This window comes from Pinus tabuliformis, chromosome 1_2, assembly GCF_031772625.1.
Source record: "Pinus tabuliformis cultivar Carrire ecotype Pingquan chromosome 1_2, CPIR1, whole genome shotgun sequence".
Taxonomy (NCBI): Eukaryota; Viridiplantae; Streptophyta; class Pinopsida; order Pinales; family Pinaceae; genus Pinus; species Pinus tabuliformis.
The window spans coordinates 521,258,481-521,277,427 of NC_142298.1; the positions used below are offsets into that span (position 1 = coordinate 521,258,481).

The 18,947-nt window shown below is 36.9% G+C and overlaps 1 pseudogene; it reads right to left on the reverse strand.

Moving 5' to 3' along the window:
* Window positions 1–410: 410 nt before the first annotated feature.
* LOC149206631 (uncharacterized) lies at window positions 411–1,170 on the reverse strand (annotated as a pseudogene).
* Between the last annotated feature and the right edge of the window lie 17,777 nt (window positions 1,171–18,947).

An 18,947-nucleotide genomic window follows, 5' to 3' on the forward strand; every position in this document is an offset into this window, starting at 1 on the left:
ACACGTTCTTCAAAATTACAAAGGTTTAAAAAATCATTCTTCATCAATGAAAAACAATAAAATATTGTAATCTTCATAAACTTTGGGATCATGGAGTTTCCTCCTCATCCAAGTTGCTCTTACTGCAAACATATACAAACAACATTGAATTTTGAACATATGCCACAATTTAATTCATGTAAGTGCCATCATTTATGGTCCTCTCCCCTTTACAATCCACCAACTTCAAAGCATATTAATGCACTTGTCATATGAAAATTAATCAAAGATCTAAAGTTGTTTAGATAGAATTATAAACCCTCTGAATGAACCTTGACTCTCATGCAAACATCGATATGCCTAAATCTGATGGCATGTTTCCACATCTATCCTCATTTGTAGATAGGTTTTGTAACTAGGAGTGTGTGCCCTCAAGTATTGAGCTTACTTGTTAACCATTGGAAAAAACCATCTATTTCTTTAGGAATTGTATAATGATTGAAACCTTTATAACTTTTGAAAGTCATATTGCCAAATCCAACGACCTCTAAGACTTGAGTGACTTTCCTCCATGTTTGTAAATGGCAAGATCATCCACTTTACCATGGCACAAAAAGAGGCATCATTTGTGCATGCTTCAAAAGCTCTTGAGACTCTCACAACCTTTTCTAGAGTACTTGGCACAAGGAAGCCACCCACTTAAACCAGTAGATGCACTCATATCCACTGGATGTGGATCACCATAATAGTACTTCCCATGAACACAACAAGTTGTTGAATGCAAGGAAACTATTGCACCCATACTAAAACTTCCAACACCAAGTTTGATTTCATCAAGCTCAGTTGATAATAGGTTCAATACATTTATACCTGAAGAATCTAAGCTTTCTTAGTTGGCATGATCATCTTCAGAAAGGACACCGACATCAAATCAGACAATAGAGGGAAAGCCACGTAAAAAAAAGATATTATGCAAGTAGGAGTTATTGAGCATATCCATTTTTTATTAGGAAGAGGAAGTGTTTCCAAGAGTTGAGACCAACATGAGCCATTATCACCGAGCCCATAAAGCCACACGATGGTGCTCCGATGTTTCTCCTTTGGTTTGACTACATGCATTCTTCCATACTGGAATGTCTGCCTTTGAGAATGAATTCTATGACTAAAATTGGACATGCTTCCACTACCCATTATGAATTTTCTAATATAGTTCCTTGTATTGGATAACAAACAATATCTCCTACCGCCCACATAATAATATATAAACCTAATTTGATAGCTCACACCACATACTAAATGTGCATTACCTTATTCTACTTCCTATATTGGAGTCAAATTTAATATACATCAATGTCTCTCTTCTCAAATGGAAGATTTCTTTCACATGTGCTATCTTCATGTGGGTTACTTACAAACAATGGTTCAATCAGTCAATCAATCTGATGGATTTTCTAAGACAAATATGACACACAAAAACACTACTCTTTCCATATCCTTGGTTTTCCCATGAGGAAGTCAAGCCCATACTTGCTTTATCAATTAAAAATTCAGAAGCACACTCTATTATATTAATCAAATAAATGATACATATTAACTCATGTATGCTATCTTAAGATATCGAAACTATCTTGATTGCACAATCAACTATTTGAGCAAATCTCTCAACCTCACAACAAACTAGGAAGCTAACTAGTTGGAGATAATTTCTCAAACCAGCTAGACCTCAACAACCTCCTACAAAGTAGGAACAAACTCTTTATATACAGAACAAACCCTACCTAATAATGACCAATAATTTTAATAAGAAAATATATGATCACACCCATAAGAAAAATAGAAGTTACATACTCCAATATACCCTTGGTCATGTCTTCTAAAAAAATTATGTAATTAATTTTAACATGTTTAGATTTAACCACAATACTCTCAATAGTATTCTATTATAAATATCATTTGCATTTTATTATAACTGATGATATACTTTTGCATATATGTATTTTGGTAAGTACAAGGTATTTCAAGATATGGAGCCACTTTAACATCTAGAGATGCAAAATGTTAATCATTTATAAATGCTTATTGTGTAAAGAAAAAAATAAATCATGTACAATGTACCTTTCTCCTTTTTTTTCCCTATAGTATTTTCACAAAATAACTAATTTAGTTATTTCATTTTTTTAAAAGGCAATATTAATTTTTTTACACAATTAGAAGTGAGATTTTTTTTTTCTTCTTCCGTGGAAAATCAGGGTAAGTCCATCTCAAGGGGCCACACCTCCTAGCCAAATTAATCAGAGCATAACCCCAAAAACATAAAAAAAAATTCAATCTATAACTTCTAAATGGCAAAATGCTTTAACAACAAAACCTCAACTAATTAAACTAATCTCAACTAATTAAATTAATGTTCAAAACTTAAAATAATACTTTATTACAAACTTGAACAAAAATAAAGATATCCTAATTGTTAATAAAACTAATAGTCATTCCTGGATCCGGGTGTTTGATTGCGATATCGTTACGTGGATAGTAGATGGGGTGGGCACGTGGCTCATCTCCACCGCCTCTCGGCCTCTCACAGTACTAGACTTTATTACGCCTGCACTCAATCTTAATGCTGCTTTATTGCAGCCTGTCCCTCCTCTTCGGCCCGTTTATTTCTTAATCATGGTGCCCTCAGCCCGTCTCATTGTTGCTCCTCCTCTGCGCTCAATTCCCTCCGTTGCAGCTGTAGAGACTCATTCTCGAACCATCCCGGGGATACGTTGGGCTCTGGTTCGACGGGTGGATTTCTGGCTGGTGCCTCAGATTTCTCACTGCCACACCTGCAATTTCGCTAGCTACTGGTCCTCTACTCTCCCTTCCGCCCATCTGGGTGCTGATACCAAGCTTGTTTTGATCCTTCTCTGCTTCCTCAGTCTGGCAGGTCGCCCGACTCTTCCTGTTCTTCCAGTTATGCCGAAACTTCGCCAGAGGATGAGCTGCAGGAGAGGCAGCTCCCGGGGGAAAACGGGCCGCCAGGCCTCTTCCTCCACGACGGATTCCTCGACTTTCTGTTCGGACTTCCGCATGGACTGGTATCCGGCTACAAGGAGCGGTCGAGGAAGGGGCAGAGGACTGCACAATTTGGCAGCGAGCTCCTTTAATTCTGCTACTAATTCCGCTCGGCTTCAGTTCCCCTGCACTCATGGCAATTTCACCTTCATGGCCTCTGTTACCATAGAGCTTAGCGAGATCAATGCTGGTCAGGAAGTTGTTTCCCTCGGGGTGACTAAGGAACTACAGGCAAAGGCCTCAGGTTCAAGCAAAGGCATGGCATCCTAGATCATGAATGACCAGGCAGGCCCGATCGTCCCTATCGGTGGAGGCTCTACAAGCAAAGAGGGCCACCCCTCTGAGGACGATGATGACTACGAATATGGATGCTGCATCATCGAAGAGCAGCCCTCCACATCTCATGACGTTTAAACAGGTTTGCGCTCTACGGTTTTTTGGAATTCAGTATGCTCAAGGATATTCAATTATCTTCTACTTGACTGTCATGATAAGCGCTCCAGCTCAAAATGTCGGTTTCCCCTGCGAGAGGAGCACTCCGCTAGCTTATGGTTTTTGGTCTCGGATGCAGTCCCAGGTGCTTCTGAAGTTTATTCTCAGCTCCAGTGCCAGGCAGTGCTTCTCGGTTCACTTGCCTTGGTCTAATCATCCTGTCACGGATGTTGTTTGGTCTCTGTTTAAATTGCTGTATTGGGCTTTTTGTTTTTCTGGTAATAGTCATAGTCAGGTTCCCTGCAATCCTTCAAGGCAAAAATCAACAGGGTAATTTTTGGTTTTTGATCAGCTATGACATGTAATCATGCCGCTTCTTTGGGCTAGCTTCGCGAGGCCATGGCCTTGGTGTAAAAATATTTTGTATCAATAATAGGAGTAGACATATTCCGAAAAAAAATAAAAATAAAACTAATAGTCATTACACATGGTACATATTAAATAAAACATACTTTTAATAATTGATTAATCTGTAACCAATCTTATTTTGAACTTCATTAGACTAATTGCCTATGACATTCACATTCCCTTAAGTTTCAATTGAAAGATAGCGAAAGCAGACCGATAAAGACAAATATAATCACATGTCAAGACTATTATTATTTCAGAATGCATGTGCAAAAGACTCAAAATAATGGAACATACTCAAACTCAAATGTAGACAAAATCATACACAACAAATGTTTGGTCCTCCTTGCATGAGTTCGACAACAAGGAAGTAATGCACATTTTTGAGAAATGGAAAAGAAAAACAAATGTATCAGTATGAATACAATTTTAAAGTTATCACTTAAAAATTATTATTAAAAATAGATTTATGTATGAATATAAAGATAATTTTAAAGTTATTATTTCAGAAGTATTATTTTTAATTAAATGAGACAAAGAAAAAATTAAAGTTATTTATGAGGTGTATATTAAGTAGTTTGTGTGGAATTTAATTTTTATTAGATTTCAGATTTAAATATTATGGGAAGACTTGAGAATCAAAGTCAATTGTAAAATTATATTATTTCAAAAAGCATTTAAACTTAATTGAGATTCACACTATTTTAACAATAACATTTTAAAAATGAGATTCACACTATTTTAACAATAACATTTCACTTTTAAGAAAATCATTCTTTCCTCTGATATATAAATTAACAACTTAAACTCAACTTATGACCCTGCAGGCACTCCCCGGTTTTAGCCACTTGTTAAAGTATCTTTTGGGAGATCTAAATCCCATGCAGCTGATTGGTTTCTTCTGGTTTTAGGCAGGTGTCATCACACAAGTGCCACCCTCAGACATCTGTTTATAGTTTCCTTCAAGTTTCGCCACCCTGCGTTTAGATGTAGGCTCCTGCATGCTCTCCCATCTTTTTCCACTGGACACGTTGACGGTTCTAGTTTCCATGCAAGGACGCCTAAAGCGGGAATAGGATGGTGTTTCTGTTGATCCCTTGAGCTTATAAATATCCCCACCGAACGCTTTCTTGTGTTTTCCTTCTCCAATCTGGGGCCTTTCGGCCTTGGGTTTCTCTGCAAAAATTCGCTGTGAGGGAGGTCTTTGTTACTCCTTTGTAGCACAATTGGATCTTTTTGGGCTTCAGTTCCTCGGGGTTCTCTTCTACTTTGCATGGACGTTTCTGGAACGGTTTTGGACGCTCTCTCCCGTCACTCTGGTTAAAGCTCATTAAGGATCGGATCTATGGACTGGATCTCTCCTGATTTGTTTTATATAATTCCTTATCCTCTAGGTATTACTCCATCTGGGGATTTTGCTCAGAAAAATCTACGGGTTGGATATTGCTTGTACTATTGCTGTGGTGATAGATCCCAAAACGTCTATTTTTGGACTGATTGCGTCCTATCTTCCATTAAGATGACGGATGAGTCTGACTCATCAGCCACAAGGGCGCTTGTTCAGGCCACCATACAAGCTGAGGAGGCGCGGGAAAAAGTTTCTAACCTTACAGGCTGGCAAGCTACGGTGGAGGACATGATAATCAACCCAGCCTGTAAAGTGTCTCATAGGTCTAAAAAGGAATTATCCAGAAAAGACGGGTCTCCTTCTCTATTTTTCAACAAATCCAAGAATCCTGTGAAGACAGTCCCTCCCCCTAAAGTTGTTTCTTTGGATGGTGCCACCCTTTCAGATCGTATTGACAGTCTGAAGAATTTAGCTCTGGTTGGGAAATGGCAATTCCCTGAAATGGATGATTCGGACATGAGGAAGTGGCTGTCGGACAAATGGTCTCCTCTGATAGGATATACTCCCATCATCTCTCGACTCATGAAGGAATGGTACTCTTTCCATTTCCTTAAAGTATCTGATTTAGAGATGGTTCTAAATAATCCCTGGGTTCTTGGAAGAAGTTTCCTGGCACTTTCTCGTTGGTATATAGGTTTTGACCCATTAAAGAACACCCCATCGAACAGTCTGATATGGGTGAAACTACCGAACTTGCCGTTGGAACTATGGTCAGAAGAAACTCTCTCAAAAATTGGCAATTCGATTGGCAAGTTTGTGTATGTAGACCCCTGGTGCAGAGGAGAAAAAGACAAGCGCATTGCTTGGATCCTTATAGAGAAGCCGTACAAAGGTGGATATCCCGATCATTTGGAGATAGCTTGGGGCAACTCTAAAATCCATCAAAGATTAGACTTTTGGGGCATACCCTTCAGGTGTTCCTGGTGTCACAAAACTGGACACTTGATTAAAAATTGCAGTCATCGGCTCTCCAGAAGATTCAGGAAATCTAACTTCAAGCTAGATAGAAAGTCTGAATCCGAGCACTCCCTGGACTCCTTGGATGTTCAGGAGATCTCTCTACAGGGGAAACAAAATCTCTCGGTTCATGCTCAAAAGAAGATTCATAATTTCCCTATTCATGATCTACAATCTGAGCCAGACCCATGTTGCTCCCTTCAAGACTCTCTTGGTCGGTTTGATACAATTTCCTCGCCTCCTATATGCGCTCCAATTCCGGAGCCCCGAGAGGATATCCCGGTCCCCTCTCCCCTGTTATGAATCAAAGGGATATTGTTGTTGGCTCTCTTCCTATTCAGATATCCTCCTCTTCTCCGACTCCTGTTAAATCTCATCCTGCTGTCTCAAAAGGAAAGGATCCAATCCAAACACAAGGAAAAGATCCTTGTCCCTTGCTCTCCCCGGATAATTCGCTTTCAGAATCCCCTGTCAACAATCTTGATAGCGACATTGATTTTCTTCTCAATAGGACATCTCTGGAACTTGAACCATTGACCATTCATAAACCGATCAGTTCGCCCAACCCAAACATAAGTCCAAATTCGGCAAAAAATATTACGGTCAGGAAGAAATCTAAAGGTGGTAGTCGTCATTTTAGAGGAAGATCTGTAGTCACAGCGCATGGTGTGAGGAATTTATCACTAGTGGAAGTTCCTGTTCTGGATTCATTGGAGTTTCAACCTCTTAGAGCATGTATGGCTGGCGAATCATCAAAATGACCTTTCTTGTTTCTATGAATATCAGGGGCTTAGGCGCAGCCCCAAAGTTTAATGCGCTAAAAGATGTTTTCTTCAGGGCTCATCCAAAGGTCATTTTTATTCAAGAAACCATGCATCCTAGCTATGTGTCTATTGCTTACTTCAGGAGAATGTTTCCGAAGTGGTATATGGTCGCCACTGAGGCAAATGGTCAGTCTGGCGGCCTTGTAGTATTGTGGGACCCAGTATGGATAAGGGCAAAAGCTTATAAATGCAGTGCAGGAATTTTAATAACAACATCTATCAGGGGTCAAGCTTTTGTACTCAACCTGCTAAATGTCTATGCTCCATATAAAAATAGACTTACTTTTTGGGAAAGGCTTTTTGAATCCCGAATTCTTGAGATCGATTCTCTGTTGATGGCTGGCGATTTTAATCTGATTCTCAGTTCTGATGAATGTTGGGGTAATTGCAGGAAAATTGACCCATTGGCTGACAGATTAAGGAAGGAATTACTAAATAGGGATCTGGTGGACATTGCCCCTGATAAAATGAGGCCAACGTGGGACAACAGTAGGACCGGGCAGGCCTACATAGCAAAGAGAATTGATAGAATCATTATGCATGCTAGCATTATTGGGAAAATGGGAATGCAAGAACTATCCATCACTCCTCGGACCATAGACCCATCCTCTTAAAATGGCGAGAAAATGCTATCAGACTTGGTTATCCTTTTAAATTCAACAGGATTCATTTAGCAGACCCATCCTTTAATGAAATAATCTCCAGTAAATGGAAGAGCCTCCTTGAATCCGAACTGGCGCCTTATATGCCTTTCCGTGTAAAGATGGAGAGTTTGCGGGCCGTGACGAAGGAATGGAAAAATCAAAAGAGGAGGTCGGATAAACAAGAGCTGGAAAATACACGAAAGGAACTGGACTCCCTATTACAGTCAGCTGATCCCAACAGTCTTTCTATAGAACTGAAAAGCATGATAAGGAATTTGGAGAAAAGGAAACAATTGTTCTTGCAAAAGGAGGAGGCTACATGGCGTCTCAAGAGCAGAGCCATTTGGCTCAAGGAGGGAGACAAAAATACGAGATTCTTCCATAAGTTCGCAAATGCAAGGAGAGAAAGAAACTCTATCTGGAGCATAAAAGACGAAAAGGGGAATGTCCTCATATCTCAGCAGGAGATCACGATGGAGGCCGTGAGATTTTTCCAAAACCAATATAAAAGAAGGGAGGTTCTCTTTCAAGATGCTATGTGGGGCATAGAGTTGGTTCCGAAAATGTTCGATGACGCTGCAAATGAAGAGTTCATAAAGCCAATTTCTGAAGATGAACTCTTAAGTGCTATCAAATCTTTTAAAAAGGATAAAAGTCCGGGGCCGGACGGATGGCCAATCGAATTTTTCTCCCATTTCTTTGACCTTCTTAAAACAGACTTGTTGCGGATGGTTGATGCATCTCGGATGTCTGGAAGCATACATTCGGCCACCTCTTCTACTTTTATTGCTCTAATTCCAAAAAAGCACAGGTCTGAGTCCTTTCACGACTTTAGGCCTATTTCGCTTTGCAACATCATGTTCAAATTATCCTCAAAAATCATTGCGGAAAGAATGAAACCTATTCTAAATTCCTTTATTTCTGGGGACCAACATGCCTTCTTAAAGGGTCGTTTTATCTTGGATGCGGTTGCCATGACTCAGGAAAGTCTGTTCACAATGCTGTCAAAGAATATGGATGCGGCCATCCTCAAGATTGATTTACAAAAAGCCTATGATTGTGTGGATTGGGGTTTTTTAAGAATCCTGCTGGCAAAAATTGGACTGAAGTCACAAAGTGTCAATTGGGTCATGTGCTGTGTTGAGAACGTCAGATATTCAGTGATTGTAAATGGATCTCCTTCGCCTTTCTTCCAAGCGGAGAGAGGACTCCGACAGGGATGTCCCCTTTCCCCACTGCTCTTCATTCTGGTAATGAACTCTCTCAGTTTGCAGATAAATAAAGCAGTTGAGGAGAAGAGATGCCGCCCGGTAAAGATTTGTAAGGACGTCTCCCTCTCTCATAATCTCTTTGTGGACGATGTCCTTATCTTTGCTATGCTTTGTAAGGCCTCATGGATATGCATAAATGATATTCTTACTAAATTTCAGAAAGCTACAGGTCTGTTTATCAATAAGGAAAAATCCTCTTTGTTTCACAATGATTCAAATATGGAAATTGTTCTCTGGATATCTGAACTGATGAGTATTGCTCCTTTTTCAATTAAGCAAGGGTTCAAATACTTGGGTTTCACCTTAAAGGCAAAAGGAAACTCAAAAAGGGATTGGCAATGGCTTCTGGATCGGTTTTATAAAAAGATTTCAGGATGGGAGTTTAAATTTCTTTCTCTGGCTGGCAGATTCATCCTAGTACAGGCCGTCCTCTCACAACTTTCAGTCTATTGGGCTCATATTTTTTATCTCCCAGCTAGCACTATAAACCATATGAACAGATTGATTGCAAATTTCCTTTGGGGAGGATATGCATTTCAGAACAAAATACATCTTGTCAAGTTGGCTTCTATAACAAAACCAAAAAGTGCTGGTGGATGGGGCCTTTTAGATTTGCGCACTTTTGGAAATGCCCTCCTCTGTAAGTCTCTTCATCGAGGTATTTTTGGCGATGGGCCATGGAGTAAGATTATTAAGGCAAAATATCTAAGAGGCAAGAGTATTGAATATTGGTACAGGAGGCGGTCCATTGGTATCAGGAGTGGATCGTCGATTTGGCAGAGTCTCAGGAAAGTTCATCATTTCTTCATGCAGTATTTTAGCTGGAATCTCTGCTCGGGTACTTGCATGCTCATTGGTTATGATCATATTTCATGCGCCCGGGAGTTCTCGTTTCCTTTGCCGTTGGTCCTCATTTTTCACAGGCTGGGATGCTTCACATGGGATAAGCTGATAAAAGAATGGTCTGGTTCTTCCCCGGTTTGGAAAGAAGGGGAGGATTTGCATCTGCCCCATTCGATGTTCTCTCTCTGGAATTCGGTAAAAGCGAGCCTTTGTAGCATGGGAATCATTCGATCGGGTACAAAAGATCTTCTGGTTTGGGCTCTCAAAAGATCCAATCAGTCTGTGAGCGTAAAGCTTATTTATGCTGATATGATCTCTGTTATTGGAAGGAGTCCTCAACCGCTGTTTCCTCCCCGTCTCTGGAAGGCTGCATGTCCTCTCAAAATGATTATTTTCTCCTGGCTGTTATTTTGGAACAAAAATCTTACATGGGAGGTTCTTCAAAGGAAGAAATGGCAGGGCCCGAGCAGATGTGCTATGTGCCTCAATGAAGCGGAATCCAATCTGCACATGTTCTTTCAATGTGCCTCGTCCCTTAATATCTGGTATGATCTGTCTTTACATTTTGGTTTTCCTTACATCATCTTTTCTTCTGTTCAGGATGCTTTTATATGGTGGAGTAGGCAATCCTCATCTTGGAGGTCGCTGTTTATCATCTCCTGTTGGTTCTTGTGGATCTGGCGAAATGCACAAATTTTCCAAGGTTCAAAGGAACCCCTTCATGCCATTCTTCAGCGAATCCTGGCTTGTCATGAATCTTTTCATCAAAATGACTTTTCGCCAAATGTGCCTGCTATATGATTCTGGGGTTATTTTTCTGCTCCGGCAAGTTGGTATCAGTCCTTTTGGATCTCTGTTCCAAGGCAGAGCTGTCTGCTCCTTTTTTTCTTATGTGTTATCTGTAATGTAATCATTGAAGGGTTGTTCCTTCTAGTTTTTGTATAATCTGTGGCATTTTAAGGACAAGCGGGCTTTGTAGATGTGATGTATAGGTTTATCCTGTTTCAGATATGGATGATTCGGACTATCTGTATCATTTTCTGTAACCATGTGGGGCTTTTCTTCAGCTCAATTTACAGCCTTATGTATTGAAGACTTTTATATTTTATTAATATAAATCTATGTTGATTTTTTTCTCTGAAAAAAAAAAACTTAAACTCAACTTAATATTTAAAAAAAAAACTACCCTATATTACTTACAGATATTTAATCCAAAAAACTTGCAAATCAAACTCTTAAACTTAACAACTTCTTAGAGAGGAAGAAACTAATATCATATCAATCCTAATGTCGACACACTTATCCAAAACCAATAAATTTAACCAATTTAAAAATATCGATTTAACAAATTTAAAAACTAATCTCTATTACATGAGAAATGGTATAAAAAGACTTCCTTTGCCATTTGCCCCTCAATAAAACTAAAGTGACTAATAATAGCACTCACTCATCAAAAGTCTATTTAAAAATAAATAAATCATGATTTCTTTAATGATACATTTATTTTAAATGTAATATAAATTTTTATATTAAATTATAAAGTTAAAATTAAAAGAATATATGATAATAATTTAATGTGAAATGTATCATGTTTCATTTTGATAATTTAATGTAGTATAAATAATTATGTTAAAAAATAATGATGTTGTAATATTAATATAAACGGTAAAAAATAAAATAAGATAAATTAAAATAAGATTTAAAAAAAGAAGGGATAATTTCAAACCAAAGGGTTTTGTAAAGTTGGAGGAAGAGCAATAGTGAGGACACTAGTTAGTGATGACATTTTAGGGAAGTTTAGCCTCGAAAAGCTAAGAGGGGGTCCGTCCTTGTGGAGGAATGGCTGAAAAACTTAGCTCCCTTGAAGTCGGTAAGATAACCCCTAGCCCGCTAGATCATAAGAGAGGAGGGGGACACCTGTGGAGAACCTAGGGAATGGGAATTAGGGGGGCATAGAGCTGAGGCGAGAGGCAATAACTGAGTGGTTGCAATATGGGGGCGATTGGGCGGTTGAGAAGAAAATCGGAAGCGATAATGTTGAAACTCAGATAAAAAAGGAATGGAAGATTAAAATTATTACTAGTTTTAATGATTTATTATTGGTTCACATTACAGGTAGTATTAATTTCAGTGCTCTCCAGTCTTCAAAGCTTTGGAAACCGAAACAGGTAAGGCTGCAGGAGTGTAGGGATCGTAGGAAACAAAAGCAGGAAAAGATGGTAAAAGAAGGAGGGCAACAAGGACGAAAAGTTGGCAGAAGAGCAGGAAAGAAGACAGACCAGAAAATGAAGGGCTCGGAGGCATCAACGAGAAAACCATAGAGAAAAAGGGGAAGAAGAACGGGAGAGGAGAGCATGCAGAATTTAATGCATGCCTACCATGTAGGAACCCCAACAGAAGTAAAGGCAGTAATAGCATCATGGGAAGCAGAGTTAAATGCCAATGTGGAAAATGAAGAAATCCCAATAGCAGATTGGGAGCCAATAATTAATGACCCGGGCCATACTCGAGGTTGCCAAACTCTATTCAGGCAGACCATACAACAATACTGGGTAATGAAAAACCTTCTGGCCAGGGCAATGATAACTTATAAGGATAGAGAAGAGCCAGAGGGGGACAGGCAAGAGGAACCAAGCTTAAAAGATATCCAGAAGGAAATCCAGTCAGTGCAAATGCAACAATATCACCAAAACCTCTGCTTAAAGAGAATGGAAAAGCAGATCCAGACATTGTTGCAAAGTGAAGCGCTCGAGTCAAGTGTGAAAGACCCAGCTCCAGTAGAATCATCAGATGACTGAAGCAGAGAGACAAATAATTAAATTTTGTTATTATGTCAAATATCATTTACTTTACAAACATTAAGTATATAGTAGATATAGCAGCAAACATAGCCTGGATGATAAGAATCAAACTGTTTAAATTTTGGACAACTTTTGATGCTGATCGATAGCTAATAGACCTGGTTTCCTTCGGGCAGGTTGAGGTCACCATACATATTTTGATAGACATATCTTACTACTTGCTTATAGAAAATTAATAGAAAATGGAAGTACTACCAAGATTACCAAAAAAAAAAAGAGAAAGGGAAAAAAAATGTAAATCGATAATTAATTATATAAAAAATTTAATAATTATAATTTTAATTGTAAAATTATAAAGCTAAATTAAACTATAAAAATACCATGATTTACAAACCCATAGAATTTCATTGCCTATGGTATTTGTTATGCTGAAGCCTATTTAAAGGTTTGAGAAAATCCATTATAGAATGCAAAAGTACCAGTTTAGATCCATCTTAACCCCAAACTTGATCTCTCTCGACATTTGGTAGATTCAGATTTAAGATGGATCAAGAATGGTGATAATGATAATCTAATTTTAAGGTCACAACCAAGCTAGACACCAAATTGGTGTATGATATCCTCATATTTGTGGGACATGGGGCTCCCTTTGTGCAATGATTTAATTACTAAAGTCTACATAGGTGTAAATACTCTACTCGACTCTTGATTGAACTTGTGACCACTTCAGAGAAAAACATGTTCTTAACCATGAGGTCCACTCAATGTAACATATTTTAGTGAAACTTATGCTAAGGGCAATGACAAGTATTATAAACTCAATGATTATGATTAAGATATTAACCTCTTATATGCTATATATTTATATTTAAAATATTTTTTTAGCTTTTTGTCATATGGTAATAACTTAAGTGGTGGAGATGTGGGTCTTGCACTTTCCATAACTGGGGTCAAATTTCTAATGAGACTTGGCTCATTGTGATAAGGTTATAAGGGTAAGCACCCCCTCATGAGTGGGATCACCAAAAAGTGGGTGTATACTAGATATCTCAACCTTGCCAAGTCATAAGCTATTGGTATATCTAGCTTGCAAGCTATTGGATATACTCTCAACTTATAATGTCAACCAACTAGTTTGATCTCGGGCCTAGCCCAAATCACTCTAACTAGTTACAAATTCTCATGGTTTAAAAAAACAATTTTGAAGTTTTTTAAAATATAAGATATTCAAAACATGTATTTAGTCAATAAATATAATATGCTATCAACAACACTCTAAATGCTATATACTTTCCTTGATAGGATTAATAATATATTATGAGTTACATAAAATTTTATTTGGCATTTGAGTCGTGAAAGAATCTAGCATCTGATGTAATATATTACACTAGTTGTAAATAAGACATATGTCATTCAAAAGAAATCCACGAACTTTGTTATAAGACATATGATATTATACAAAAAAAAATATGAGATCAATTATAGTGACATTGTATATTATACAAGTAACTTACTTGGCAAAGCATGTAAACATATTATGTAAAATATTATAAGATCCTTGATTCGATCCCCCTAATTAACTCATATCCATGTTAGGGGTGAACATGGAGCACCTGTTGGTTATAGTGATAATAGATGAAATCACCCCATATCACATAAGTATGGGGCTACCCCATTTGCTCAATCCACTATTCACACAAAAAATAGACATTACACCTTACACAAATTCAAGTTTTAAATGGCTTAATCCATGTTTAAATTGCTCATCTAATTATAATAAAAATTGATAATTTAACCTTTGATTTATTATAACAAATTTGCACATTAAACAAAGTAGTATTTTCAGTAACATTCGCATATTCCCCTTCTTACAATAATGACCTTTTCCATTATTTGTAATTCTGAGCTATTCGAATTGTGTTGGTGCCTCTTTTAATCATTCCAACCAGCTACTATAATTAACGCACTTCATTTGATAATACCCAACTTTATATACTCTATAATTAACACACATAATTTGATAATACCCATATTTATACACTCTCTCGACATGAGATGTAGGCAAGAGCTAACCAGCCTGCCATAGGGCATTAAATGACTGGTTACATGCATACTCGATAGCCCGATAACACACGTGCGCGGTGACTAGATAAATAAAAAATAATAGCGGTGTGTTATCGGGTTATCGAGTATGCATTTAACCAGCCATTTAATGCCCTATAACAGGTTGGTTAGCTCTTCCCTGAGATGTATCCTCATTTTTTTCCAAAATTTAAGCAAACTTCTTGTAAAATCTTGTAAAATTTAGCATATCGATAATGAAACTCAACCTCATATCCAACAATATCATTCCATTCATATCCAACCAACCAACCAAGAATGAGATTTCGCTATTGATAAAAGGAAAAATATATGTAAATTCATATCCTCAAGTAATATTGTTGACCACAAAATACTTTACAAAGGAGATGTAACGGTGAAGCAAACTATTATAATTTAATTATAAAATATCCAACAATATCATTCCATTCATATCCAACTAACCAACCAGGAATGAGATTTCGCTATTGATAAAAGGAAAAATATATGTAAATTCATATCCTCAAGTAATATTGTTGACCACAAAATACTTTACAAAGGAGATGTAACGGTGAAGCAAACCATTATAATTTATCAAGTGAATAATCTTTATTCATGTTACATTGAAGCAAGTACAACATTAACAACCTTTTGAAAAACACTTAAACTCACTCAACATTAATGAACTTGATTAGTATTTTTCAATTTCCAATTTAAGTACTTTAAACATACACTAGCCACACATGGCATCTCCCTTGTTTTTGGAAAAATTCGAATTTAAGTATTTTACAGTGCCCAAACATAAGATCTCCCTAGTTTTTAGAAAAAGACAAATGTTAATATCAAAGGAGATAATGCATTCATTATTCTTGGATATAGATTTAAATTGAAAACGAAGTGTGTCCTTCTCCTCTGGGTTGGGTGTGGCCTTCATATGGACACGGATTTAACATGATGTGTGTGAAAGGAAACCTTGGATCAAGATTTCAATAAAGCTGAAAATGAAATGCAATTTCTTACTTTGAACAATTAGAATGACTATATAATAAATTAGTGTGTTGTTATGCTTTTTATATTTATATAGCTAATATAAGATATATATTTTAAATATTATATTAGAATATATTTAAAATAAATTTGATAGATAATGTGTCATGGCTAATAAATATGAGTTTTAGTAATTTTAAAAAGTTTGATTATAAATATATTTTTATGAGTTTGATTTAATTAAGGTATTTTTATAAGTTATTTTTGTTGAAATATTATATTTGATGGAGTTTTTTGTTGGGACATTTTCACAAGGCATTTTTATCAGGGTATTTTTTTAATTGATGTGTATCTCTACAATCTTAATTTACAAGTTTAATCTAATGAGTTTTTGTTTTTGTTTTTTTGTTTTTTGTTTTTTTTTTTTTTCTCATTCTTATTTATAATTACATCGAAAGTGTTTCAGCTATAGAGTTAGCTTGGCAAACACTGTTCATCCCAACCAATTCCAAAGCATTATTTTCATTATCCTTCTTCCAATAAAAAATTGACAAGTGTATGTATGGAAGATTGAACTGCGCAACCAATGTTTGTGCTCGCTTATGATGTACACCTGCATGTGTGATTGAACTGCACAACCACCATCTGTGCTCGCCTATGATGTATTCCTGCACATCCTACACATTCACGTCATCATCTGCGATCATGAAGCGAAAGCGCGAGGAACCACTTCACTGGCATTCAAACCCATGACAAATCCTCACTTCAGCTCCAGGGAGCCTCTACTACCAATCCCAGTAACAATGTGAATGCAACCACTTCTTCTCCCTCTGAAATTACTCCACTCCGAAAGTGTTACCTATTAATATTTTTAATAAATTGATGAAATAATATCATTATTTAAATATTTTTTCAAAAACTAGCCGTTTAATATAGCCGTTACATATTAATATTTTAATAAATTAATAAACTAATATCATTATTTAAATATTATTTTTCAAAAACTAGCCATTTAATATAGCTATTACCTATTAATATTTTTAATAAATTAATGAAATAATATCATTATTTAAATATATTTTTTTCAAAAACTAGCCGTTTAATATAGCCATTACTTAATAATATTTGTTTTTAATATATTAATATATTAATATTATAATTTAAACATTATTGTTCAAATATAGCCGTTACTTGAAATTATGTCTCTACATTGCTCTCTATTTAAGCCTTTGCCATGGTCTGCCTCTTCATCTGGTCCTAATGATGAACCACACTTGTTGGTTCGAAACGCGTCGGCCAAAAAATTCTCTCATGTGATTTCTACTGAAAGACTTTGTTTAATTCATTATGGATCACAGAAGCTTGGATACAAAAACTTACCTGTCGTCGAATCCTTGTTGATAATGAGAGCCAACCTAAGACCACTCTCGACAAGTCTCTTCTAAATTTAGCTCCAGATAAATCCACCAATGCATCCCAACTCTGACTCAATCAAACGTTAATGGATACCCAATGGGTTTCACTAGGAGACCTGCTCAATTCCCAATTGCTGAGAAATGTTGCCCAAATTAGTAGCCAATCTCTCCCTACTGCTAAATCCTTATGAAGGCTTGACATACAAGCATCCCCAACTGCTAAATCCTTACGAAGGCTTGACATACAAGCGTCCCCAACTGCTAAATTAACTGAAGGCCAAGGAGAGGCCATTGAGATCGAACTTGCAGGGACCTCCATTATTGCGAGTCTACCATATTTTCAGTGCTATACCACATCCTCAGAGGCATTGGATTCCTTGCCATATATTCTCCTCCTTTGCTAAAACTGGTGAAGGCTGCTTTTTGCATAATGTCGTCCACAATGCACCACTTCTTTTGTTTGCTACATAAAGCTACCGATATGTGTTCCTCCCTCCGACGATTGGTGTTTGTCAAGATACAGAAGAATGATAAATTAGATAACCCAACAGAATACTGAACACAAAACACATAACACTTACTCATTTGATTGCCAAAGAGGGTTTTTATATACAGTGGAGAAGTTTCTGGAGTCGGTGGCTTCTTCAGGAAGCTATCTAGCTCTTGAGACTTCCGCCGAATTCTCCAGAAGAAGCTAGACTCTGCATTTAATGTTGGTGGTTGGAATTATTAATGTTTTCCAACACTCCCCCTTAATTCCAACCATATGACAAATATACTATAGCACAATATATAAGACACTGTAAACATACTCTTAATTGTCATGCCTGCTGGTCTAAGTCTCAGCTAGGCTTACAATATAATCTTGATTTTCTACAACACATAACTTACTTCTACAAAACTCAAATTTTGCCTTCCCAAGAGGCTTAGTGAATATGTCAGCTACATTCTCATTTGTATTACAGTATATTAGAGAAATTTCTTTTGATTAGATCTTTTCTCTTACAAAATGATATTGTGTGTCTATATGTTTTGACCTTGCATGACATACATGATTGTTCCCCAGTTTGATGGTGCTTTGATTATCACATCTGATCATTGTAGGTTCTTGTTGACCTTCACCAACATCTTCAAGTATTCTTCTGAGCCATATAGCTTCACAGGTGCCACTACATAATGCTTTATATTCTGCTTCAGTTGATGACAAGGAAATTGTTGCCTGTTTCTTACTGCTCCATGATATAGCTCCTGATCCTATATTGAAGACGTATCCAGTAGTGGATTTCTTGTCATCTGGATTTCCAGCCTAGTCAGAATCAGAATGACCTGTCAATTCAACATTACAAGCATTAGTATATTCAACACCAAAATTGATAGTTCCCTTTAAATATCGAAGGACCCTTTTTGCAACTATCTAATGGCTTTCATGAGGCTTAGCCATGAATTGACTAAGTATGCTTACTGCATAAGCAATGTCTAGTCTAGTGGTAGTGAGATAATTCAGACTTCCCACTAATTGTCAATACAATGTTCCATTCACCTCTTTTGTTTCATCATCACTTCTTAATTTGATATTTTGTTCCAACGGAGTACTCACTGCTTTACATCCATTCATATGGAATCTCCTTAGTACTTCATTTGTATATTTGCTTTGTGTGATTAAGGTTCTTCCATCATCTCTCCATACTTCAAGACCTAGAAAATAGTGCATCTCACCAAGATCCTTCATCTCAAATTCCTGTGATAACTTCATTTTTATATCTGTAATCAATTTATCAACACTCCCTGTTATTATTAGATCATCAACATATATAGAGAGTAATACTATATCCCCATTTCTATCTG